General features: G+C 37.5%; 2 long non-coding RNA genes across 2 annotated transcripts in view; one reads left to right on the top strand and one right to left on the bottom strand.

The window, feature by feature from the left end:
• Positions 1-25,238, top strand: part of LOC116666611 — a 1,176,059-nt gene that overhangs the window by 39,580 nt on the left and 1,111,241 nt on the right. The window lies entirely within an intron of this gene.
• LOC116666601 lies at positions 287-14,895 on the bottom strand. Its single transcript, XR_004323546.1, has 3 exons — positions 14,885-14,895; positions 13,760-13,761; positions 287-1,004 (listed from the first exon to the last, which is right to left on the bottom strand). It is a non-coding gene; the product is annotated as an uncharacterized LOC116666601 (long non-coding RNA).

The following is a 25,238-nucleotide window of genomic DNA, read 5'->3' as shown; positions in this document are numbered from 1 at the left end:
TAAAAAAACTGAAATAGGCTTACTATATGATCCAGCAGTTCTACTCTTGGACATATATCTGGAAAAAACTATAATTCAAAAAGACACATGTACTCCAGTGCCCACAGCAGCACTATTTATAATAGCCAAGACATGGAAACAACCTAAATGTCCATCAACAGGTGACTGGATAAAGATGTGGGGTGTGTGTGTATATAATGACATATTACTCATCCATTAAAAAAGAATGAAATAATGCCATTTCAGCAATGTGGATGGACCTAGAGATTATCATAATTGAGTAAAGTAAGTCAGACAGAGAAAGACAAATATCCTATGATATCACTTATGTAGAATCTAAAAAAAAAATGATACCAAGTGCAGGTCAAATAGCACCTTAGGACTCCATTATAAAGGCAGAAGCAAAGAAACCAACATACTGCTCAGAGTACCCAGTAAAGATGTAGAGCACCTGTCTATTTCCTGGCTAGCATTCTGCATGAATGTTGCATAGTCAGAATATTGAAGCTATGCGTTTTGGCCACTAACGAGTGAAGGATCTGCAGATCAGAGAAGATTGAGATCAGAAAATCTCAGCAGATAAGATAGATGGTGGTTAAGAATCTGGAGTTCAAAGAGAAACTTGGATGCATGAACCAAGAAATAACCCAGAGACAAAAGCTGATGAGATTAAGAGAAGTGAAAGCAAGGGGGAAAAAAGTGATGGGAGAGAATGTGGTATCAAGAAAATGAAAAAACAAAATATGACTGAAATAGTCGATTATAGTTATTTTTCCTGTTAATGTTATTTTGGGTACACATATCATGAAATGTGTGAAATTATTACCTGGAACAATTTAATTATTATGATAGTAACATAAACTTGTATTCAGCATTTCTTTTTTTAGAGAGTAAACAGATAATTATAAGAAATGTACATGTGCTCTTCAAGCCCTCCAACCTTTCCCTCCATTTGAGTTTGTTTCTACTATGTTGCCCACTGGTAAGGACAACTTTCCTCTTCCCTTCCCATCCTGTGGCCTCTGCCTTGGTACATTCTTGCTCGTGGAATACAGTCCTCCATTAGCCCTAGTTCCTCAAAGCCTACCCACCCCCCCACCCCCCAACTGATCCCAGTCACCATAACCTGTTCATTAGTTCATTTATTTATTTTATAAATATTTAGTAAAGATTAGAGATATTAATGGAACTGTGCTTATCCGTTCCCTATATATGTAGTGTGTGTGTATATATATATATATATATATATACTATATACTATATATATATATATACTATATATATAGTTCATAAGGTTCTGCAGTGAATTATTTGTGCATTGGTTTGCCACAGTAAAAGTTTGTTGAATGTATTGTAAATTGCTAGAGGGAAGGGACCATGCTTTTGAATTTTCTCTGTTGGCTTGTCCATAGTGCTGGAATGTAATGAAACTTTTTGCTTAGTTGATTGCCTAAGACTGAGGTTGTCATTTGGAAGAGTATATATATATATATCTAAATATGTCTATTTTGAAGTAGAGAATAACTATGCATTTTGTTTCTCTGAAGAATCATCTTTTAGTTCGCAAATGAGATTTCCAAATTTAAAGGATGATCGAAAAAAAGTCTTCAAACAGCTTGATGATACTATTTTCAGTTCTGGAAGAGTTTTGTACCTATTATACTATACGAAATTTTTTTCCATGTAAAACTATCTTTCCATTTTAGCTGTTTTCCTGACTTCGCCATGCAAAGCTTCCGACTTAGGTATTCACTTTGCCGTCCGATTAATTTCTTATATTCAGAACTGCTTTTGGACCTTCATGAATAGGCTTGGACTTTTTCCTAGAAAAATCCTATTGTGTCAAGTGTGTGTCATGAAAACCGGTGTTGGTCATTTAAAATGTGTAGCCAAGAAACTCTTTACTCTTTTACCCAGGATCATAGCATACTTACAGATAAGACAAAAAGTGAGAGTAAGGACCAGCAAGCTATAGAACAATTACGGAGGGTTGTGAAAAGCAAGGAGTAGGGAAGGAATAAGTGGGATCTGAGATGTGAGTGTAAGCATCTGGCCAGAAACAAAACAATGAAACAAAACCTTTTTAAAAATTTATTTGACATTATATACTCTTTGATTGAAGTATATTTGATTAACAATATTGCATTTCAGGTGTACAGAAAAGTGATTCTTTTCCATTACAGAGTAGTACAAAGATATTGAATATAGTTCCCTGGGCTGTACAGTAGGTCCTTGTTGTTCATCTGTTTTCTGTGTAGTACTGTGTATCTTCCAGTACCAAACTCCTAATTTATCCCTCCTTCCTCCCTTTCCCCTTTGATAACCATAGTTGTTTTCTATGTCTGTGAGTCTGTTTCTGTTTTGTAAATAAGTTCATTTGTATTTTTTTTTTAGATTCCACATATAAGTGATATCACATGATATTTGTAAATAAAACCTTATTAAACCAGACTGTGTAGCAGTAGCCATTTGGGAGAAGTGTCAGTGATTTGTAGCAAATACCTTGAAGTATGGCAGAAGAATTTAAAATACTTTTTCAGGAGCCTTGCTGACTGTGAGCACACCTCTTGTCCAGCTGTGTGATGCTGAATTGGCTGTGCTTCTGCTGTATACAGCTCTTCCTGCCATGTAGAGCCACTAAACAAAGTATTTAATTAAACTAGGTTAACCTTTTCTTATCAAAGTAGAATTGACATACAATATTACTAGTTTCATGTGTGCAACATAGTGATTGAACATTTATATACCTTATGAAGTGATCACTACAATAAGTCTAGTTACTGTCTGTCACCACACAACATTAGTATATTATTGACTGTGTTACCCATGCTGTACATTACTTCCCTGTGACTTACTTACTTTATTCATGGAAGTTTGTATCTTTTGATCTCCTTTGCCCATTTTGCCCCCACCCCCAGCAGCCCTCCTCCCCTTTGGCAACCATGAATCTGTTCTCTGTATCTGAGTCTGGGTTTTGTCTTATTTTGCTTTGTTTCTTAGATTCCTCATATCAGTGAAATCATGTGATATTTATCTGTCTGATTTATTTCACTTAGCATAATATCCTCTAGATATACATGTTGTCACAAATGGCAGGGTTTTGTTCTTTTTATGGCTGAGTAATACTCCATTTTTTGTATATATCACATCTTCTTTTTCTATTCATCCATAGGTGGGCACTTAGGTTGCTTCTGTATCTTGGCTATTGTAAATAATGCTGCAGTGAACGTAGGGGTACATAATCTTTTTGAATTAGTGTTCTTGTTTTTTGTTTTTTTTTTTTTGAAAAATACTCAAGTGGAATTGCTGGATCATATGGTAATTCTATTTTTAAATTTTTGAGGAACCTCAAACTGTTTCATAATGGTTGCACCAATTTACATTCCCACCAGTAGCACACAGAGGTTCCTTTTCTCCACATCCTTGCCAACTTTTGTTATTTGTTGTCATTTTGATAGTAGACATTCTGACAGGTGCGAGGTGATATCTCATTGTAGTTTTGACTTGCATTTCCCTGATGATTATGTTGAGCATCTTTACATGTGCCTGTTGGCCATCTGTATCTCATCTTTGGAAAAATGTTTTTTCAGATCCTCTGGCTACTTTTTAATCAGATTTTTTTTAAAGAGTTTGATTTCTTTATATATTTTGGATATTAACCCCTTATCGGATATGTGATTTGCATATATCTTCTACCATTCAGTAGGTTGCTTTTTCATTATGTTGATAGTTTCCTTCAATTTTCAGAAGCTTCTTAGTTTGATGTAGTCCCATTTGTTAATTTTTGCTTTTGTTGGATTTATTTTTGTAGTCAGATCCACAGAAACATTAAGAACAATGTCAAGGAGCTTACCACCTATGTTTTCTTCTAGTTTTGTCATTTCAGGCCTTACATTTAAGTGTTTAATCCATTTTAAGTTAATTTCTATATTTGATGTATTTGTATATGGTGTATATAGGGTATTCATTACATTGCATTTAGCTGTCTAGTTTTCCCAACACCATTTATTGAAGAGACTGTCCTTTCCCCGTCGTACATTTTTGTCTCCTCTGTCATAAATTATTTGACTACATATGTGTAAACTATGTTAACCTTCATTGATTAGTATAACAACATACCTAGCTACTGTCTTGGTGGAAAACAGAGGCCTGGGAAAAGAATGGAGAGGAAGTTACCTTTGGTAATCTGGCCAGCCAGAATAGCTGCAAAGCACTGGTCAGAGTATTGGGTCAAGACAAAGGGGCCATGGACAAAGGATGGCCATGGGAAGGAGTTGTAGGTGGTCCTGGAAGCAATTTTGGACCATTTAACAATTCTGCATGGGGCCAGCACTCATCCACTATTTCTTTGGTCGACTAGCTCAGTAATTGTGTCAGAAATGTTGTAATATTCTGCTTTGCCTCGGCCCTCAAATTTCACTTTCAAAATCTATCTAATTATTCCCCCTAGCTTGTCCCATGTTCAATAATTCTACCAGGGGATTCCTTATTTGTAAATGTTCGGTTGTTCTGAGTGTTTTCTTACCAGCCTTTCATCAATAGCTATTTTAGCAGCATCTTCGTTACTTCCTAATCATCCATTGCTCTTCGGTTTATTGCAGAAAAAAAAAAAAATCAGTATTTTAGCCATTGTTGAGCAGTCACTTATTTCAAGCCTGCCTATTTATTTAGAGAATCTATTTTCTCTTACTATTTTATTTGATTCAAAATTTTACATATAGTTAGTTTTCTTATTTTTAATTCCTTTGGCTAGTACTAATGCTTCTATTTTTTGTGGTCATTATATGCTTTCAGCTGTGAGAAACTGATTCATATTCTTCTACAATAAACTATTGTATCTTACTAAATGCTAAATAATAATACATAATGATGGTTGCAAGAAAATAGAAGATAGTTTCCTGCCCTTGTAGTGATCACAGTCTAAAAGAGGAAAGAGAAGACAGATTCACATTATGAAAATATGCCTATCATCAATTAATTACTGCTATACAGAAAATACTGAGTATTCACAGATTTGGTTGGCAGTTATCTTGATGGAGTAATTTTGGTGAGTGGAGGCAGGGAGGTTTACTTGGGAATACCTTCAGAAGACAAGTGAGTCTTCATGAAAGCAATGGTGAGAGGAGGTTAAAACAGAGGATTAGAGTAATAACCTTTGTATATTTGAAAGGGTCTAAACATTCTGAATCCTAAAGTCATCACCAGGGTATGTGATCTTGGGAAGTAAGAGAAAATGAATTAAAAGTTGTGAGCTTGGATTCAGGGCATATCTTTCTTTGGTTATTCAAAGAAATCTGAAATATCTGAATCATAAATTAATGTACAGTTTATTGGATCACATTTTTTGTTCACTGCAGCTGTTCTTTAGGACTGAGGATAACAAGAGGCTGGATATTTTTCCTGTCTAGAACTTTTTATCATGTTGAGTCTCAGATTGTTGTGTAGAAAAACCTTTACTAAAATGGAGATGACAGACACTGGATGATTTTTAACATCAGTACCATATATTTACCTCAAATCTGAATATTTGTACCTAAGTTTTCTGAAGTTTCTGGAAGATGGCTCCACCATATCTATTCAACTATGTTTTTAAAATTTCCTTTCAAAACCAATCTGATTTTAGCCCCTGAATATGTTCATTCCTGCAGTTACTCTTCTCCTCTCCATCCTTTGGAGACATCTGTAGCCTTTATGCCTAAGTTCAAGCCTTTATTCTTGAGTGGCCCTTACTCAGTATTCTGTTGCTTTAAAAATTACTTTATGTAAGAGTTATTGCCACTTAGTTTTGTACTTAGTTATGTGATTGTTTTGGTCTTGAATCATCAGTTAAAATATGAGCTGTTTAAAGGCAAGTACCATGGCTGCTTCTAAATGCCATCATGACAAATAGTGGGGTAAATTGTAATAGATTTCTAATAAAAGTTTGTGGATTGAACAATTGAAGAATAACAATTTCTACATTTTGTGGAGGTGAACGGAATCAGGGCAGAGGCATGAGCCTTTCATTGCCTTGTGGATTCTGTAGATAAGGATTTTACTTGCTAGTTAAATGTTAAATCCAAGCTATAGTATTGCCATGTTGTTTGGACAATCAGCTTTTTCTTGGTGAACATAAAATGCTAGTCACTTCTAAAATCTCTCCTCACAATGAGGTTCTGTTCATCTCCTGAAGGCTCATAGCATTGCTTTTTATTGATTCTTGTCTTCAGCACACCAATACTGTTCCCTTGGTATTAAATAATAGCAATGACAGCAACAGATAACGCAGTGATCCATTCCTTTTAATGTCACAATACTCTGAAGGGAGATCAATCATTGTCTGACAGCTTACTGGTAGGGTGACCACGTAGTTTATCGTTCAGTCCAAGGCACTTCTGAGAATGAAAGGGAACTTTATCAATAATTGCACTGGGACCATAGGTATAAACTAGTACTGTCTAAGCCAAGCTAAGACTTACGATCATCCTTTATATTAGAATCCCAGAATTTGCTTGCAGAGCAATGAAGGAGGTGATTAGAATGGAGTAGAGCCCATTCTGGCTACTTAGTTCCTCTTTCCTCCCATCTCTTAATACATTTCTTTGGGGCCTGATGGTCATCAGCAGGGAACAACACAGGTATTTATTTCATTTATTTCCAGCTATTTAAAAATAGTGCTTTCGAGTTACTATGTACAAGACCACTTGCCTTTTTTTCATTATGAACTTTATACACAACGCATTTTTACTAAACTTTCCAATTGGGAGATTTCACTGTTCATAACTCAAGATCTTAATACTTTGTTTTTGGATCTACCTGGTGTTGATGCCAGTGATGTATTACTCCCAGGGGTCAGTTAGGGCAGTGGTCCAATGGCTGTTTGTACAGTATTGCCCAAATTATTATAATTAGGGTTATTGCCATAAGTGTATTTGTACCAGAGTGATTTTGCTGAACTAAGCATTACTTAACATTTTGGGCTTTCTGAAGAAGTCATGTTTAGAATCCCATTTCAAACAAGAGAAGTCTTTCCATGTATGGAAGGCATGACTTTTGTGAGCAGTTAAGCTTAACATCTGATAATAATAGTGGCTTAAGTCTATCCTTTCAATATTATTAAAATTATAGTAAATCCAAGGGTTTTCTTTATAAACTCTGGTTTGTCTATTCCTGCACGTAATTAGAATTATAGAAAATCCATGAGAGCTGTGAATTTACAAACAAAAAACATTATTTGAATTATCTGCTAATTTTAGAATTAGTGAATTTCTTAATGGAGATGAAATCATATTTTGTGCATGTAATTTGACAAAAGTGATTTAAGGGGATTTGTGAGGAGTGCTCTAATTTGGAGTCTTCATTGAGTATGCAGGAGCATCAGGGAGTCATGAATTAAATAAGATACAGCATCTCAGGAGTGAGACAGTATTCTGAAGTCAAGTTCATTGTCAAGTGAATGTGGACTTTTAGAAACTACTCTACAGCTGTGCAGAGGTATTGATGTCCCTTTTCTCCCCATGGCCTGTCACATGGTAGGCCTTACTAAGTGCACAGGAGGAACTCAATTTGTCTTCTTTCCTTTATGAAAGACCTTCTTTCCTTTGCTATCAGAGGAAGCGGTGCGAATCCTTGGACCTAAAGCCAGTTCCTCAACCTGTGGACTCCATCACTTTCCATCCCACCTCTTGGGGGACCTTGCTGGTCCCCTCTTATCTGTACCCCTTATCCCACTACACTGCTCCCTAATGCAGCTCCTCTATATTCTTCCAAATAGAGCATAATACTGAGTTACATGGTTTCCGTGAACACCCACATCATTTTCAAAACCTCATCATTGTCATCACCTAGTTTGCTTAATTAAGTAATTTGTTGACATAAACAGGATCTTTGGCCCAGAAGAAGCTGTAACAGATGGCGTCTAAAACCAAAAATAATCATTAACCTGTCCCATGGAAGGTGTGAAGCAGCATGTTTAGAAACAAGCGTGGCTGTAGGATGGCTGTTTATAAATGTCTGAGAAATGCATTCTTCAGACATTTATAGAATAAGGGGATAGAAAGGATGAACAGTGGGACAAAAAGGCAGCCAGACCTTCCTTTATCTTATGAGTGAAGAGCTGTGAGTTTTCAAGGTATTAAATACACTTAATTCAATTTACTGCAGTACCGTAGTATAATATAGTGAACACAGAACATGTATTTCAATATGATTGTTATCACTAATATATTAAATATGATTACATATTGTGTATTTTATCCTTACAACATTTAATCTACTGTAATATAAATCTTATAACATATAATATTAAACATAAGTGCCGCCTTTGCAAAACCAAATGTGAGTTGATTTTTCATTACCTATGATAGTGCTTATTTCTCTCAGGGTGGGTATCAAGATATTTCACTATTTTGTTTCTTATTTGGGTATGTAAAACTCTTTCTTTGATCCTCTTTTAACAGAGTCTGTAAAAGGTAACCCACATTTTCCTAATCTTGGACTAATATTTATATAAACATGAATGAAATTAAGAAAAATACCAACTTTAGGTCAAATTTTCCTGTGGTAAATAAGCACTGTGTTAGTACAAATTATTTTACATTTCATTTTTTCAGTTTGTACCAGTGTTAAGTTGTTATAGTAATATTTTCTCTTTTAGGTGTTAAATATACATAATTTGTAAGATCTATTCCCCTCCCAAATACATCCTTCAGTGTAAGCATCCCTTTAAAGATAGCACACTGATACTGATGTGGGGTTCTGGTACCACTGAACATCGTGGCTCTTCATGGAAGCACCTGGATCATCAGAACTGTCATCCCTTTTCTGAACTGCTTCATCTATATTGGAGATCTCAGTCTTAAGGTTGCAAAGTCAAATGTTTATTTTTAAAAACAGGCTCCCTTAAATGAAGACAATTTAAACAATAAATACAAACTGATATATTGATCATCTGTATGCTCTCAGACACACTCTCAGGTCAAGCTTTCACAATATAGACTAAGAATTAATGTAACAGCAGATCTTTATTGAATGCTTTCCATAGAGTGGGGACTTCTATTATTTATTCCTCACACAACACAGCAAAACAGCCATGATTATTCCATTTGTTCTTTTGGATGAAGAAGTTTGGTTCAGGTTTGTTGTGTGTCTTGCCCAGCATTACCCAACCAATAAGTGGTGGAGTCAGGATTTAATTTTCAGTATGTCTTACTTCACAGCCTCTCTTAAGCATTTCAATTAATGTTGTATCATTTACTTGAATTGCATGCATGTGTGGCTTGTGGGACTTTGAGTTTTTGTTTTTTGGGAACATATATCCCCTTACTCGTGGTGAAGTGATGGTTTACTTGAGGATGAGGCCTGGTCTTGGGATGTGATATCCCAGACTAACAAGGCAGGAGTGCCCAGCAGTGAAGTCTAGAAACATGTGTAGGTACACAGACAGCCTCCAGCCAGAGTCTATGTCTCCTGATCTTCGGTACTTTACTCCAACAACATGAACCTGAGGACTTGATAGCCCCTAGCTGACTTTCATGAACCTCCTCTTTGAATGACTTTTAAGCTCCAGGAATTATCTAATTTTGATGCTCTTCAGAAGAGAGCAGGAGACTGTATTCAGTTACAAATGTGGAAAATGAAACCCATAAAATGGCTGTTGCCATCTTTCCTGTGTTCAGGCAGAGGATGGCTTGCTGATGTTCCTTGTTGAATTATTAAGCGTCTATAGTACTTTCTAAGCCTTTCCTTAAAAATCTCATTTGATCTTCCCAATTTGTCTGCAATGGTGTGGACATATTTGTACATGGAGAAACCGAGGCTCAGAAATATGTAATATCCCCCACTAATTATAAAGTGTAGAAGACAAGTTGGCATTGAAATCCCTGGTTTCAAGAACACCATGGTGCATATTTGTTTCATTCCACCATGCCACCCACATGATTTTAGTAGAAAAATACTGAAATTTCTTATATTTGAACATCAGGGACTTGCTGTGAGCATTCCCAGCACAAAATGATTCGTACCATTATAAATAAACCCTTAAACCTAGGTTGGCCTGGGAGTAACACAGACAGAGGAAGGAACTTTTATCTCCATATTTAAGGATGTAGGTGACAATGATCTTGCTTCAAAAGTGAGCTCAGCAACTTTTAATTTGATTAAAGATCCTTAAAACAATAACTCAATTATCATTGTGAACAAAGGGGATGAGTTTAGAGAAGCTACCTCCTTCCTCCATTTATCCATCCATTGATTACTTTTATAATGAATATTATTTGCTAGGCATTTTTCTAAGTGCGTTGGATAAAGCAGTGAACAAACAGGGCTATAATCACACAGTTAATCAATTACAATTATTATAAGTGCAATGAAGGAAATGGGGTATGAGGATTGAATTTTTTAGCCTGATGTGATAAAAGCTTTCAAATATCGAAGTATACAAAGTGATACTGAATGTAGATCAGGTGACCATTGACTAGTTCTACTTGTTTGACAAAACCACTTCTAACCGACAATGGGACATTCCCTAGGCCTCAGGAAGATCAAGCTGGACAGAATGTCATGTAATTCTACAGACTCTTCGACTGCCAGACAGTCTTTAATTCCTCTCAGAGGTAGAAGATCTTTTTCAGCCTACCTTCCTGCCCAAGTTAGAGTCAAAATTCTGTAATGTTCGGGTTAAAGAGCCTGTCTAAGGTTAAGCCAAGTGCAAGAGGAGGATTCTCTTCTCCAGAACTTTGCTCTGGGAAGATTGTTTAATCCAGAAGATCCAGAGTGGCAGCTCTTCCCCAAAATTCATGAAAAAATAAATTACTGATCTCCTTATTTTGATTGACTCTCCCAAGGTAAATTTAGAATGAGAGTAGATTTGCATATCTGAGCACAGGAGTCTTTAAGAGAGGCAGAACTTTGGAAATACAGGTCATGTCCAGTGGCCTGGGAAACCACTAAAATAAAATGATGGCTCTTCTATTTAGCTTTAACATTATCTCTTTACCTTTACCTCAGGATGATTCACATGGAGTCAGATGTTGCTATGTTTGATTGTTGTATTCAACTAATGATGCCTTCTTTGTCTTGTCAGTAAGATAAAGAGATTCCCCTAATGACCAAAAAAAATTTAATTACATATATCAACTCTGATTAAGAAGGTGTTTTGGTATTTGTATTGCTGTTTGTTACTTGTCAAGTTCCCTAATAATGTCTTCATTTGTAGATTTTCTTGGAATAAAGATCCACAGTTCACAACAGCCTATCTCTTCCCAGGGATCAGTTCCTTTTTCATTTACATTTAATTTTTTTTTTCATGCCATGTTTTCTGAGTGTTGTAATTAAAGTTTGTATGGAGTGGTTGGGTCGGATATAGCTGATACTCTTTCTCTAACGAAACAAGTAAAAGTGCACTGAAATCTAAACATTTTTGTAGACTGGACGTGGTCTCTTTTTGCTGGTACTTCATTTGTTGACGTCGTGCTGAAGCACATGCGTAAAGAAGAAAAGAAAAAGGTAAGATAGAATTGTTCTAGCACTCTACTTTCATGCAAACAGACTGAGGGTGTCTTCAGAAAGGGAGCCCTTTGGGCCAGGTGGTTGGACAGTGTTAAGGTCCCATTCATCATTCCTTCTTTGCCCAGCTGACCATCTGTGGTGATGGGTCCCTGCTCTCTGTTCTGTATAATTAGCTCAGCAGAAGACTGTGACTCACTCAGTGTACTTTGTGCCATAAATTCTTTGAATTTTCCATTCTTACTGGGAATTTGGAAAACTTCAGATTCCTTTGATCACTTTTGTAAATCCTGAAATTGCCTTCTCCAGTCCTGATTCCCAGTGTAAAGGATTGTTTAATCCTTTTCATGCCCTGCCTGCCCCTTGACATAGAAAGTGGCAAGAGGGGAAGAAGTGAGGGAAGTAAAGGTCTCAGACTTTGAGGGAATCATGGAGAGAGGGAGGCCCTCACACTTTCTCTTTGTTCCCCCAGTCCCTCATTCCCTGACTTTTGCCAACTCACTCGCTAGAGCAGAGAGTGCTGGAGAAGGGAACTACTGGACCCTTGAATCAAGCCTCCTGGGTAAAGAGTGATTGTTGGATTCCCAACAATTAGAGGAAAAAACAGCAGCATTTCCACTCCTGAATTCTTTTTCTGCCTAAGAACATTACTCAATGTCAGATCATCTCCAACATTTACTTAAGAAAGAAGCCTGATTACGTAGAAGACTTGCATACCTCGAACCAACCTTCTGTGTTGCCAGGGAAAGAATTTGCCTCTGGTGATAATAAACAGAATACAGAAAGTTCCTTTATTCAGAACTGTCCCCTCTACTTCTTTACCCTTCAACCTGATATTTATCTTCAAATTTACTAATTAACTGGTCAGTAGTAACCAAATGCTTGCTCTGTGCTATCATACTACATACTGTGGTTGAGTAGTGAACAAAACAAACCTCTTCACGTCTGTCCCCTGCCCCCAGCTCCCCACTTCTTAAAGTTTACATTTGATCAGGGAGGACAGAAAATACACAAAAGAAAAAGTTAGTTATATGGTATGCTAGAAGTTAATTGTGAAGAAAAGTAGGAAGGAAAGGCTGGGGCAGGGGTAAGAGGGGAAGTTGCATTTTTTCAAAGGGAAATCAGGGAAGGTGACATTTAGGCAGAATCTTGAAGGAGATGAGGAGCAAATCATGTATATATCTGAGGGAAAATTGGTCCAGGAAGAAGGGAAAGCTATGAAATGCTGAGGCCAGAGCATGCCTGGAGTATTCAAGCAACAAGAAGCCGGAGTGGAGGGCACAGAATGAGCAAGCAGGTGAAGAGAAGATGAAGTTAGAGAAATGGATGGATTGTGTAGGATCTTACAGACCATTGTCAGGACCTGTTTCTTTCTAGTGAGCTGTAGAGCCATTGAAAGGTTGTAAGCAGAAAAGTGGCATGCTCATAATTAGGCTTTAGAAGGATGATTTTGACGGTGGTGATGAAAGAGTAACCTGCGGGTGAGCACGAGCATCGCGAAGGTAGAGGCAATGTCATCCTCCTGTAGACATAGTTGGGAAGCTATTGCAGTAATACAGGTGGGATACGATGGTAACTTGGACCAAAGTAGTAGCCGTGAGAGTGATGAGAAATGGTTAGATTCTGGATCCATGCTGAAATATTTCATGATGGCAGTACTTCATGATGGACTGGGTATGGGACATAAGTCAGGAAAGGAATGGCTCCAAAGATTTAGACATAACATAGTTAAAATAATAAAAGTCCAAAGATTGTGGTCTGCGCAACTCAAAGAATGGAGTTAATATTAACTGATTTAGGACAAACCTACAGGTAGAAAGAGTTACTGGAGAGGGGAGGGGAGGGAAAGTGGTTGGAAAAGAAGAGAAGCCTCTGCCTTGATAACACTATATTGTGGATACATTTATCAGGCTAAGTTATATTTCATAAGTAAAATGAGAAAATTTAAAAAATTGATATGAGGAGGGGTAGGGGAGGGTAATTTAAGAGCATGGCTCTAGAGCCTGCACATAATAATTGTCATCGTAATGGGAGATTTGACACAGTGGACAGCACATGGGTCCCCTGCCCATGAGACACCAAGGATGCTGCTGACCTTGGATGACTCACTCATTCTCTCTGGATTTCCTTTAATTTTTTTGACTGCAAAATGAAGGCTCTTAATGTCTGTGAGGGATTCCTCTGGCATCTTCATGCCTAGAGACCCTGTAGAGGAGTGTGCAGTAGAAGTTAAGAAAGAAACTATTTCACAGTTTTGCCCTCATTGATATACTACCACTCTAGGACTTCACTGTGAAAAGGAGTCAGGGCCATTGTCTAGTTAACTAAATCAAGGCAGACAACCAAATTGGGTAATTTGATTTTTTCAAATCTATTTTGGCATCTGTATTATCAAGTTGGGCCATCTGTCTTGATGAGATTAAAAGGATGATTTTAGATCTCCTCATTTTGTGTATCTATTACACACACTAGTATTGCTTTTCAGAGAATATTTGTGCTTGAAGATGTGCTACTATGCACAAAGACAGGGAGTCTCTTGACATTTTGAAAATACATTTTATGATGTGTAATCACCTTTTGATGCCCTGTGGGATGTGATGAAATCTGTCTGGACCAGAAGTCAGAGGGTTCATCCCCAATATTGTGGCATGACCATCCTCTGGTATGAATCATACACAAAGCTACACTGTCAGCTTATCTGTTAGAATGTGTGATATGTGTTAACTGTGGGACAAATGAAACTGGGCATCCATCCACCGTGTGCTTTGGGCCTGTGAGTGTGCCACGTGTTTGTGGCTGCTGTTAATTTTTCAGGTCTCCAAAATGTTGGCTTGAGGACTTTTCTTTGAAGCTATTTGTTAAGCTGTATGGGCTTGTGGGGGCAGATATGAAATCATTGCGTATTCTGCAGCGCTGTTGAAGTCCACATTTCTCTAGTGCTCTGATGCTGACATTCCAAGCACATAGCAGTTATGCAAGCATCGATTTTTACCATGAATAGGGTGGGGGTTTGAGCAACCACCTTGGTCAACAACCAGCTCTAGAGGAGATGTGAAACCCATTATTGATCCAGGGCTGAGAAATCAGTGACTGTTGTATTATATAATTATTGATGGAGCCAGAAAATGCCAGGGGCAAAGCACAACTTACTGTTTGTTATGCTGGATTGTCTCTCGTCCGAGTCAGGCCGCCGTGTTCCGCGCTTGTGTTCCCATACCATGTTTATTTATACCATGTGCAGTTAGCTTTCGTATTTCTCTTGTGATTCCATCCTGGAAAAAAAATGAATACTGGTTTTCGTTCAGGGGCTGGAAATGAAATAAGTTTTTCTAGAGACTTTAATGGGCCTAAGCTGAATACCAAAGTCTGGGCAGAGGGAAGATGGGGCTCCAAGAAAGACGATCAGAAGAGTGAAAAGAATCTCCTTCCGTGTCTCACTGGTCCACATTCCTTTTTCCTAGCGCATTACCGAAGTGATGGTACAAACTACAGGTGATTGGTGTGCTCTGGTGGTGGTGAATATTGACTAAGCACTTCCTATTGTAAGGTCATGTAGTAGGTCCCTAAGGAAGGGTTGGAGAAGAAAGAAATTGAAAAGATAACGTGGTTGTAACCCAGCAGCTGAATAAATAGCTCCTGTGCAGTACTCCATAATCCTTTGTTCATTTCTACTCACTGTTAGCTCCCCATCTTTCTTCCCTTCTTTCTCTTGGGTGTTCTTTGCTTTGCACTTATCAGCTACCTTACAGTTCCTAAATAAAAGACCAGCTTCTTTTATGATGAATGTATGTCTTTGATTCCACAGCCATATATCAAGTTCGTGAGCACAGAACAAATGTCTACTATAGACAGAAGGGCCTGTGAAGAAATCTTGACCACTATCTAGCTGGTTCAATTGATATATCTCTGGGCTACAGAGAGATGGGGAGGCCATGGACAGTGAAAAGCTACCAGCACTTACAGGTGTTACAGTTAACATTTGTCAACTGGCTTCTGGTCACAAATGGTTAGGGAAAATTATTAAATTGCGTTGAAGGAGTCAATCAAATGCTTATTTAACTGATAGCTGCCAGTAAAATTAGGGAGTTTGAATATGTCAGAAGTATCTTGTAAAGAGTTAAAGAAGAGAGAATTCTGAGATGAAATTTAGTTATTTAAAGTCAAACCACTAAGCTTAAGGAAGTCTAAATTAGATACAGGGGAAATAATTTCCTCTCTTTGGGCTAACGATACTGGAGTCATAATAAAAATACACCTTTATGGGCATGAGTACTAAAAACCTTCACTTATGAAATGCACATGGAGAAATTCAAATTATTTATTCTGTAATAGCTCATTTGAAATTTCTTGGAAACAAAACTTAATAAATGGAGATTCTTCGATGCTAAATTCAGTGTTTTAATGTTCAGCTGTTAAAAGTGAGCTCTGGGGGATGAAAACCAGTTGCAGCTTCTGTCTGTGTTGCTTATGTATGGATAGCACACCACCACTGTGTAATTCCTGGAAACAGTCATCCTCATTAAAATGTGAACTCTGCATACATCTATGAATACTTGTGGGTTTTATGGGAACTCTTTCACTTCAGAAACTAGAGAGATATCTTCAGCTTTTATTATGTGCATTTAACTATTTGCATGAATGTTGTCTTATAAACACCCAGGCCTTAATCTTTAGTTCCTTGATTTGCTTTCTGTTTTGCTGTCCTGAATTAACTATTGTGGGATTGTTGCTTTTGAAACTTCTAAGATTAATTTTTCCTAGAGAGTAATTTTTTCTTTTATTCTGATACCAGAAATAGGAGAAAAAATCTATAATAAAATGTTAAGAAATCACTAAAGCCTCTTTAAGTGAAGCAAAAAATACGTAAATTTTTCCTTATAGATTGTAAGAAGCTGGGCAGTGATAAAGGAAGAAGCAAATCAAATTGAATAACAACACATTCAAGAGATTTGCTAAGGAAAGCTTCTCTTAGTATAGTGGACCCAAGTGTTTAGAACTGATGATTAAGGCAAGATACTTTGTTGTATACACTCACTTTCAAAACTCAAACTCAAACCCACAGGCGTAAGTTACTTGCTTATAAGCCATCTCTTCCCCCTCAATTATAATCTCAGCCACAAAAATATTAAATATATGAAAGCTGACTTCAGTCAAACATTATTTGAGTATTTTTCCCTTTTCTGAGTACTCCATAAATTCTTTGTTGTATGTCTGTGTTAGTTTGGGTATCATGTAGGGTTTATCTGTGCATAAAGATGAATTTAGTGTAAGTGATTAAAACTCCCACAGTTGACTCATTATTAAAAAGTAACCTAACACTATTATAAGAAAGGCATTTTGGTCCTATTTCTAAGCTTTGTCAAATGCAAAAGGAAAAAATAATCAACATCTTTGAAAAGCAACTCGTCAGAGTTATTAATGAGGCAATTCTTTCTACATAAGGCATCATAGAAAAACTAATGAGAGAAAATGTGACAATAAATTGCAGACTACTTTAGATTGTGTGACATTTTATTAATAAAACAGTCAACTTCAGTGGGAAGAGATCGACTTTCTGTGCATTACAAATACAAAGTTCATACTTTATGTGCATTATATACCATCATGCCCTTTTATCTTTAACCAGGGACAGAGTCAGTTTTTGTGGACCCTGAAGTCTTCATAATTTTGGGATCTGTTCCCAAGAAGAATAATTTTAAAAATTGCTTTTGAAAAATTTACAAAAACTGTGAACATGTTGTTAGGCCTATTCCAGGATCTTGGAAGGGGGCTGTGCTAGTGAAGGGCCCTAAAATATAAGCTTCATTGGCTTTGTTATAAATCTGATTCCATCTTCATTCCCTTACTTACATAATCAGAAGTTAATTTTTAATATCAGATATTAATATCATTTAGATATTAATTAGCCAATTAATTAATTCAACTGTGTGTTAATTGTATTAGGGTTACTCAAGTTGCTGTAGCAAATAGACACATTTCAATAGCTTGACATAATTAAAATTTGTCAGGGATACACCTGAGAACAGAGTACCTGGGTGTCAGCCACTCTCTAGTGACATATCTCTATCATGAAAGTGTAAACACATATCTCCTGAAGACTGAGAATCTCTGTCACAGTCTTCTTTCCCCCACCTTTAGGACCTACTGTGTATCAACTACTGCACTGGGTCCTGGGGAGAAAATACTTTATCTGACATAGACTCTATACTCAGTGCTAACAGTCTAATAGTTGAGATGTTATGTTTACAAATGGCTCTAATGTAAGGTAGAAGAATTAGTATATTCATGAGAGAATCCATATATTTGAAGAGGAATGATTGGACAATGCAATTTTTAATATTTTAGAAAACAGGTTCATGTATTTCACATGGTTGGAAGTTTCTTAATTCACTTAAAGCTTTATACTATAGGGGTTTTTGATTTATAATCCAGATTTAAAGCTTCTAGTATAAACAGACAGAATCGACAGCCAACAATGGGTGATGTTTTCCTATATTTTGGTTTACTGCTGCTATGTATACTTCAAAGACATAAGGAATATGAGTTAGGCTGGTGAGAAGGGAAGGAGAGAAACCCCTTCATCTTCCTCATTCAGTTTTTCCATGATTTCCAGTTTCTCCTTTGCACCCTGCCTGTGGGATTTTAGAGCCATTTATGATGAACTACAGCAAATTACACTAAGTTATAAAGGAACATCTTAGAATGAAGTATTGAAACAGGCTTTGCAGAGGAAACATACAAGTTTTTAAGCAAAGATTTTTCATATCCCCTTTGTTTAGCCAAAGCAAACATGCCCTTGGACAAATAACAGAGTACTTACATAAAATCACACTGTTAAAGGTCCACACAGCAGTTCTTCCTCTTCTTGATTTTCAGTTCTCTCTCCATCAGATGTGTACAGAAGCCTGGGTTTGGAGTGGGTGCTTCCCTGACCAAATGTGCAGAAGCTCCTTGGCTAGGTCATGGTTATCTATGTGTGTTGGGTAACTGAGTTCACAACTAGTTGCTTGTTCAGAACACCTGGCTCCTCACAGAGCACTCCAGACCTTGAGCAGACCCTGGAGGGAGGCAGGCTGGGGAAGTGAGCAGCATGGTCAGGGAGAGAAGGAGGAGAGGAAGGGAGGTGACTGCTCACCAAGCCTGGCTCTCACTATGGTCTTTATTGTGCATTTGGGACTTAAATCTTAGAATGGGCATGACATATTGGTGCAACATGATGAGCATGAAATCTGGTGGGGGAAGCCCTGGCAACAGCTCATCCATGGAGATGGCATCTCCTTACTCTTAGGCGTTCTTAGTTATGGCCAAATTCCTCCAAAGGATTGAGAGATGTTGATATGTACCCCTCGGTTTGTTTTGGGCAAGGGGGAAGATGATGAATAGCATGGACTAAGTAGATTATATACACTCAGCTGAATGAACTGAGATAAAGGGAAAAGCTCAAAGCTAAGTAGGAAGTGGAGTCAGTTGTCCAGCCTTTGTCCTTGGATCAAGGCATATGGCAGGCAAGGAGTACTGGGATTAGGGTCTTGGAGCATAGCCTTTTGGATGGTGTGTAGGCAGATGATTTCTGAATGGTAAGGCTCAGGTGCTCCATACTCTGTACCCCAGTTAATATTACAGCCCATTGGTAGACAGAAAAAAATCACCATTGGAAGACACTGGATTTGAGGGAGTAACATAGGCTTTGGATTCAGGCCTGGACTCAAATGCCTATTGTGTCATTTAATAGCAGTGTGACAATTGACACATTTCTTAACTTGGCTAGCCTTTGGTTTCCTTCTCTGTAAAATGAAATTAATGGTTCCAATCTTGAGAAAGATATTTGAGGATTAAATGAGTTAATGTATTTGCACCTAGTGGTGACTCAAAAGATAACAGCAGATATTTAAAACAGTTGTACACGGTTCTAAGAGATTTGAATACTCTTGTAAGGGAAACATTTTGGCTCCGTTTGATTGGCTAGAATCAGTTCAGAGGCTTTAGGCAACTAAGTTCATACCGTAAGAAAATGACAGAACCAAGATTGTAAATCAAGAGTGATTGACCCCAAGTCCCACTTTTATTCCACTTCATCATGTTGGCTCCACAGGTACCAGCAGTGGAGTATGTTTCAAGGCTGTATGCAGCTCCTATGAATTCCTTAAAACAATTCTACAATTACTAATTCAGTGGAGAGTTGACTCTTGGATATCCTTGCCAGCGTCTTGAATTTTCCAGGGGAAGTATTCTCTAGGGTCTCAGTATGGCAGTGAGCAGAAAGATTGCTGAAGACACAAATTCTGATAGGATTCTGCAAGAAGAGCCAGGCGTGTCCTTGGATAACAGAGAAATGCAGCATCTAGATAAGGCTGCACTGGTGGCCTCTCTTGATGTTGCTCTGAGGGGCTTCCGCATTAATAGTGAGGTTTTATGAGAAGTGAGATTGGATAAGAAGGAGCATGTATGAGTTTCCTTCCTTTGCATCATTTGAGTTTTAAGGCATCCAGGTAATTTCAGAGTCTGCAACAATTCTTTACTTACTAATTTGGATGTAGATTTTCAGCTTCAACATGAATTGTGATGCTCAAGAAGAAAGTTATATGAGTTACACTACTGTCTTAGATGCATACTCTTTTTTTTTTTTTTTTTTTGACTTTACAGATATTCAACAACCATTCCTTTTCTCTCCCTCATTCAGTGTCAATCTCTTGACTTACTGTCCTTTCTTAGATGGGGGAGGATTTCCTCCTGACCCAGGAACTGGCTAGTTTTGAATAAAATTTTAATGACCTACATCAACCCTACCTTCAGACAACGCCCCTATTAACTGATGTCACTTAGGTATTGACGTTATAGTGAAAGACCAGTGCATCCAGTGGCCAGGCTGTAAAAGGACAACAAAATATCATCACACAAAGGATGTTACTCCTCATGGCCTTAGGCAGAGATGAATAAAAATCCACCTTTGAAATGGGTATAAACTGAAATATGGACTTGGCTTAGCAGTGTTGCCAAGGTATCCTCTTTTGTCAGAAACACTGTCAATGGCTTAGAGCACAGATGAGCAGACTCTATGTAAAGGGCCAGATTAGTAAGTATTTTGGGCTTTGTGGGCCACCCAGTCTCTGTTGCAATTATCCAGTTCTGCTTTTGTGGCATGAAAGCTGCCACAGGCAATATGTAAATGAAGGAGCATGGCTGTGCTCTAATCAAACTTTATTTACAAAAACAGGTGGTGGTCTATATTTGGACCATCATCCTTAGTTTGCTAATCCCTGGCTTAAAGTCACAGAGAGGTAAAACTGGAAACTAATCTAGTCAGCTTTCACATTTTAGAGATAAGGGAACAAAAGTCCAGAGAGAAGGTGAATTGTCTCATATAACCTAGCTGTTTCCTGCCAAATGGAGATGTAAAACCCAGTTTTGTGACTCCCAGTCCAATACTGTTTGCACTGCACCAAATTGTATCTTGCTTTTTGATTCATCTTTCCCCTGGCTTCTCTTCTCAGCCTCTAATCATGATGCACAGTCATTTGTGTTCCTGATGTCGGCACAAAAAGTTCTGAACCTATTTATTCTTAAAATTGGAGAGAAACATCTTACTTTTGATACATTTTTTTTCTTGTTGAAACTTTGCACAGGCAAATCACTCTAAATTTGAATGGCAGAATTCTTGTTTTAAAACATGACATCTCGCAGGAAAGTTTTTACAGACATTGATGGAGAGCCCCTTTCCTCAAATGCTTCCCCACAACCAAACATTCTAAGTGTAATGTTTATCTTACATTCACAACAGAGACCTATGTGATTTTTCGAATACAGTCAAGAATGACCTAGATTTATTGAGGCTTTTTGGTAGGAGGCCTTTGTAGTCTTTTCGTCTTACAGCTTGGACCTAATTATAGCTGATTCATTTGGAGGAATAATAATCTCGATGAAACAAAGGATCTGGACTGAGGCAGCGTGATTGCTTTCCTCAGAGAAATTCTGTAACGTGTTTGCATTTAGTTCTTCTATCGTTTTCACTTGACTTGTCAATAGAAGAGATGTGGGGTAACTTGCAGATCCATTCATTGGTGGAAGATGCATCCATTCACATTGGTACTTTTAGTTATCTCAGTGTTGTGTGTGTTCCTATTAATCTCACAAACACAATGAAGTGCTTCTCAGGCTACGGGTGCACAGCACAAGGTAGAGTGCATTTTTGGCCATTATCCAGTTTATTTGGTCAATGTAGACAGTCAATCTAGGTAATTGAGGATCTAAATTGGATTTTCTGGCCATAATTATCCCTGTTTGTCCATACACATCCATCAAATTTATCAGATAATTGCCATATTGCTTCATTTTGTGCTGTCCTGACTCAGACTGACTAAAAAGGAAAGAGAACTGGCTTGCAAATGAGCTTGGGTCTAGTTTTGATTTTGTCACTGGTTGTGTGACCTTTGGGCAAAGTGTTGAACATCTCTGGATCTTTCTCCCTTTCTGGATATGGACCTGTGAGTACCTATAAGGGTTATATCTGAGGCTGCCTTCAACTTTAATTATCTTGAACTGGGTTAGGGCTACATGCTGTAACTATGTGGGGTTTATTTTTATTTAAATTTTATTTCAAAATATTTGACAGTACATTTAAAAATGATCTTTATTTAGAGAACTCTCTGAAACCATTAAAGAGATCCTGGGGACTGCCCAGTCTGCAGACTGCAGTGTTGATGGCTGCCACCCTCATGACATCATAGATGACAACAGTGATATGGTGGAATGCCCAGAGAGTTAAGAACTACAAGGAAAAATGATTCAATAAAGGGTTATTTGACAAAAGAAAAAAAAAGATTAATATGGTGAGTTTTAAGGTATGTGTCTTCTATTAACTATTTGTTTTTAAATTGAGTTAGGGATTCAGAGTCCATCCATCACTTCTAGAGTGAATGATCGGATTTTGTGATCTTAGTGACTAAAAGAACTAATTTCCCCTTGTTTTAGTCATTAAGATAGCCAGATAAGATTGACCATTTGATATCTGATTAATCGCTTATCGTTTGTCTATACTATCTTGATTGAGGGCTGAGAAGGGTCAGCCGTGACGGCCTGAACTCTTTCCCTGGTGTCCAGGATATGCAGAGGATGGAAGAACAGACCATCCCATTAGTTTCTCACTTTTGTCACTTATAACCTGGTAAAAAGCAAGCCAAGGTGGATTTCTTTCCAGGCCAAATTTGTGAGCTGACATCTTGTATTTGCTTCCTAAATAGGAGGAAGAAGAGAGGTGATCTGAGCAAAATGAGGTACTTTAAGATAACCACTGCATTGTACAAGTCAAGGGTATAAAGGTAGCCAGGCGCTGAGTAGCACCTTAGTGTACTGGATTATAAAGTTTAGTACATGAATTAAAGTGTAGATTCATTGACTTGCCAGCGTCTAGTACATGACCTAACTTAGAATCCTGAGAAAAGGGCTTGCAATGGGATTTAAAGGAAGTGGCATAGTTTCCTTCCTCCCTAATCAATCCTTGACCTTTCCATTTCCTGTTTCCTTTGGCTGCTGACCTGACTAATTCTGACGACCTTGTTACTGCGTGCCTAGTTCTCTACTTTCTTCAGTTCCAGATCTGACTGGCTTGTCCCTAATTGTTTCATCTCTGCTCTTTACCAGCTGTCAGCTTCTGAATGAGTCCTTTTCATCCTTTACTTTGTACCTTCTGCAATTTTCTGCTCCATCACTGTGAAATTCAGAACACAGTTATCTATGACTTAGAAATCATTCATTGAGGGGGTGGGAAGTTTTTTATGCCCCTGTGGTTTTGGATTTGGCCAAGGGCAATTAGAAGAGAAAGATGGGAAGGAAAATGAAAGTGTCAGGTAGTCTCTACAGGAGTTCTGAGCTGCTCAGAAGAATTTAAACTCCCAAGAGAAGTGAGAATATTATTCTGCCATGCAGTTCTCCACCTCAATTCCACAGGAGACTTCTAAAAGCAAAGATTTCATATTCTATTCTCAAGTCACACCAGATCCTAAATATTCTTGTATAGTTCATCTGATACTGTATAATTTTAACACTGTCTTTTATTCTTTGATGCAAATCCTGAAAGATACATAAAAATCAGTATGTTGCCTGGGGCTTAGGTACATAGATACATTAAAGCACCTGTCTTATATTCTTGTTATTTAAAATATTTTACTACAGTTGTAGTCACAATTAAACCACTGAATCCAAAACAGATGGTATTCTAAATATTAATAAATTTCTAAATATTGTAGTTGAGGAAAATAACTACAATAATTTAATCAACAGGTATGATCAAGGACTAGAATATTAGAATTAGCTTAATTTTCCAGTGAACTGCAGGTTAAATTAATTTCTATATGGAACTAGCCTGGAATAAATATGCTTTTGATTAGAATTTAGGGACATAATTTTCTCTGTGTTGCTCTTCATTAAAGGCAGGTTGCTGGACTCCACCTCTAGTGTTTTGGATTAAAGAAGTGTGAGATAGAGTCTAAGAATTTTTGTTTCCAACAAGTTCTCAGGTGATGCTGATGTTGCTGGTTTGAGGACCATACTCATACCATACCACTGTTCTCAGCTGTATGTTAATATAATGGTATATTCATAGAATTACTTAAAATCTTTGTGGACATTTACTTATAGGATCATATTCCTTTTCTAATAATGTCTGTTAAGCTAACATGCACTCTCAGCTAAGATTTCTCTAAATTTGGAGAGTAAATGACCTTGCCTATGGATAATAAGGCCTAACTCTTATTTCTTAAATTTGACAAAGACCGATTAAGTCTGACTGTGGTGATGAATAACATTTCCAAAAGGCAACTTACACACAATTCATCTGACCATCTTCAGCAGCCCAGATTGCTGTATTTTCTGCCTCTTGAACTTGATTTGTACCTGTTTTCATCACTCCTGTTGCCTGGGTACCAGTTAACCAGGAATCTTCTGTGCTTCGATAGTGCCTTTATTCTCAATTTGAGTGGCCATAGAAAACAAATAGCTGATTAGAAATAACTTTTGTGGACTGAATGAGATTGGAAATACCTACTTGGCCTAAAATTGCTTAGAAAAAATATGACACTAACCTGAACCTTTCCAGAAACAGCAAAAAGCATAAGTGATTAAAAGAATACATGGTCATTTCTTGCTTGGACAGGTTTATGCAAATTCATTTACATTAAGGAACAGTATTTATTGTCATGTTGTTCAGGCAGCATAGTAGTTTTCGTGATGTTAGCTCTGGTGCAATGCAGTAAGAACAGATGCTTGAGCCAACTTGGGATCCGGGGGCATTCTGTGTCCTCTGAAACAGGTGAAGATTTGAAAAGTTTTCTTGCACCTTAGGGATGCCTAGGGTGAAGGCTCAGACTTCTGGGGTGATCCAGAGATGCCTCCTGTATTCATAACATCTGTGCATGTCATTATACAGCCAACTGTCACCCTGGCAAACTTCTGAAAAGTCCACACTGCCTGGATTACTTCCTTGGAAAAATAAGCCTGGATGCTGAGACTAAGACTTCACAATCTGATTTTGTAAATGATTTCTCCTTAGCTGATGTTATTCCATTCTTAACAAATCTATTAAGACTAGGATAATGAACCATAAGGGTTATTGACAATAACTTTGCCCATAGGAAAAGGTAATAGTGTGTTAGAAACAGGCTTATTTAAAACAGAAATTAAATTGATCAAGTTAATCAAATGAGAAATTCAGAAGGTTATACCACTCAGACTCATATTTATTCATAGACTAGAATAGAAAG

This window comes from Camelus ferus, chromosome 1 (assembly GCF_009834535.1).
Source record: "Camelus ferus isolate YT-003-E chromosome 1, BCGSAC_Cfer_1.0, whole genome shotgun sequence".
Lineage (NCBI taxonomy): Eukaryota > Metazoa > Chordata > Mammalia > Artiodactyla > Camelidae > Camelus > Camelus ferus.
The sequence above is the reverse complement of the archived record's forward strand: the minus strand, read 5'-3'. Positions and strand labels throughout refer to the sequence as shown.